Source organism: Sorex fumeus, unplaced genomic scaffold (assembly GCF_029834395.1).
Source record: "Sorex fumeus unplaced genomic scaffold, SorFum_2.1 ptg000008l, whole genome shotgun sequence".
NCBI classification, from domain to species: domain Eukaryota; kingdom Metazoa; phylum Chordata; class Mammalia; order Eulipotyphla; family Soricidae; genus Sorex; species Sorex fumeus.
Window position 1 is genome coordinate 57216359 of NW_026606065.1, and position 3101 is coordinate 57219459.

The 3101-nt window shown below is 32.4% G+C and overlaps 1 pseudogene; it reads right to left on the minus strand.

Annotated features, from left to right (window-relative positions):
* Positions 1 to 2609: 2609 nt before the first annotated feature.
* Positions 2610 to 2713, minus strand: LOC130019517 (uncharacterized; annotated as a pseudogene).
* Positions 2714 to 3101: the final 388 nt, after the last annotated feature.

Genomic DNA, 3101 nt, shown 5'->3' on the forward strand with positions numbered 1-3101 from the left:
TTTCTTTATGAAATATATTCCTATGCATATTTTTGAATTGGCATATGAGCCATCTATGCTTTTGCTAAACTAGGAAGAGAGCACAATATGTATCTCTCTTGGATCTTTATATATTTTCTTTACTTAATAGTTTTAGATCTGTTTTTTTTTTTTTCTACTAGGATTTACAGAAGATTCCATTGTATACAATTCAATAACTTGTTTAGCTATCTGTACGGGGCTCTTTAGAGATTTCTCTTGTTTGCCTTATCATTTCCTAATGACAGCATAATGAATAGAGTAAATTTATTTATAAATTTTGTTCACCCACACCATTTAAATAAAAGTACTTTTCATAAATATATGGATCATTTATTCTTTTCTGTGAATGCATATTCCTATCCTTGGTTGAGTTTTGTGTTGATTCAATCATTCTTTCTTTTTAAATTTGTATGAGCTCTTTATAAATTGAAGGTATTAGCTCTGTGTAAAGCGCTGTAAATATGTTTTGCCAGTTGTCATTAGTATTCACTTCTTTGAGATTTAAGACACCTCATGAAAGTAAAACTGTGAAAGCTATTCAAAATTAAGTGGATATCTGAGGCAATTATTCAGTAGAGTCTACCCAAGAAAAATACTCAATCATTTTAATATCTCAAAAGAAGTATTAATTTGGCTTATTTTATTTTTTAGGAAATAAAATATCTGACATAGAAAACCTTTTTTTTACTGAAGTGAAAAGGCATAAATATTGTTTAATAGCTTTTACAACATAGTTGATACATAATTTAGACTTTTTAGGTTTCACAGAGAACTTCTCTCCTCAATCCTGGTCATATAGACATGTGCTGTATCTCATTTTATGCCACACTGTCATTGGCTAGAAAGAATGCGCAAAGGTTGAAGTGCATTCCTCCATGCAGCTAACCTAGTTTGCATCCCCACCACTGTCTGGTCCCCAAGCACTGATGAGGCCTGGATAATGCCTGAAACCACAAATTCCCAACAGTGACTACTTACTTCTCAGGCCCTTGTATTTAGTTCAGGTTAGATTGGCTAACAATTGTTGGTGGAAGGTCCTGGGATACCTTGAGCACTATTTTTTCAAGATATACCCCAAATATCAATCTACTTTAAAGAATTATAGAGAATTAATACTGATCAAAGAACAAGTTTTAAATTATACATATGAACTAAAATTAATGTACAGAATATAAATACATATAAATAGAAGTAGAGTATACCCACTTCTCTAATTAGAGATCTTCTAATTGTTTACAGTTCTATTTTATTAATTTCTTTGACCACATATTTGAAAAATAATTTTATTAAGAGAATTTATATTTTATAATCTGTATATTGTCTAGCTACTGCATAAGAAATTTAAATTCCCTCAACTTAAGTACTTTTTTAACTTATGAAAGTATTTGCATCATCATTAATTTTATCTGTTTTCTTGAATTTTTTTCTAGTATGTATGCCAGTTAAGAGCAAACATGGTCTCAGGGTTCCATGTGAGTGCACCTGACACTTTTCTTCTTTTAAATCATGTTTATTAGCAGGATAATGGTTTCTATTTTAATTTGCCTCCACTCTTAATTTCTCTCTACTTTTAGCTTAACATAATTCTTCTTCTCATTAATTTACTATATATGGTAATAACATTTACACAGTTTCTGGAAAACATTATTTATAAACAGATGTTGCTGTATACACATAAGAAGTCTTTTATCTAGAATGCAATAAAATAAATAATAACCAATATCTTCTGAAATAAAATAAATACTAAGAACAAAGGAATGTGTACCAAAATACTGGAGTGATCTTTTTCTTGTAATGACTATCAATCACCTAAATCCATGTAGGCAAGGTACAGATACAAAAGACATTTTTAAAAATACATATCTATGTGTAAGTATTTTATGCTTTGAGTTATATATATGTGTATATTTTCACAGTGACAAAAAATTAAGAGAAAAAAGATCCAAATTTCATTTGCACATTTTCTAACATTTGAAAATATCCAAAATACACCATTAGAGACACTGGTAGTTTTAAACATGTACAGTATCCTCCTCTGCCCCTCTCGGAGAGCCCAGCAAGATACTGAGAGTATTCTGCCTGCATGGCAAAGCCTGGCAAGCTACCTGTGGTGTATTTGATATGCCAAAAACAGAAACAAGTCTCACAGTGTAAACATTACTGGTGCCCGCTGGAGTAAATCGATGAACAACAGGAGGACAGTGCTATAAAGTATCCAGAACAGATTCCATAGGTTTTCCACAAAGAATTGATCAGATGAAAATAAAAATTAATTCTAAACAACATTCCATCAACTATAGCCAAAGTTTGTGAGCACTTAGGAAAGATACAGGGATAAGTAAAAATTCCCTTAAGAAACATTTTGATTAAGGTAAAAAAAAACACTTGGTGATTAGATTTACTACGTGTGTTTTTGCTATTTTAAAAGGACATGGCTAGTCTGTCTTTATATACTTATTTATGAAAAATGATTGAAATGTCTCTATTTCATGAGAATAAATATATGTAAAGTTCTTTGAAGAACATTTGGTATGAAATACATGTGAATGTATGACTATATTATTACTATTTGGGGGGATTTTTTTTCCTGATGTTTTTCCATTCTCAATTCCCTGCCACGGAGACAGAAAAATGTTTTTCCTTTTGGTACAAACCAAAAGAACAATAGCAAATCGTTCAAAGCCTGTCAGTGTATGCTGAGTATTCTTACTGCTCTCGTCTAAGTCTGTACAGAAAAAACTTTGCCACACCTGTCTCAGATGCAGCAGTTTCCCTGCTTAATTTAAAGTTCAGGAGAGAGCTGGTTTTAAGAAAAGAGCAGAGTGAGAGAGGAGAGTCCTGCAGAGAGTAAAATGGCAGATGAAACCAGGGAGTGAGGAGGTGTGGCGGGGAGGGTATGATTGCTCTTTTGAGAACACAGGACTAGGGGTCCTGGGCTGATTGGCAATAAGGTGAAAGAAGTGGGCTTGTGTTAAGCAATGGCTTGGGCAACAGCCATATTGAAAACATTTAAAGTTACTGATCTCTCCCTTTTGTCCCATTTCACATGAGCATTTTGGTAATGTATTCATTTTCTTCCT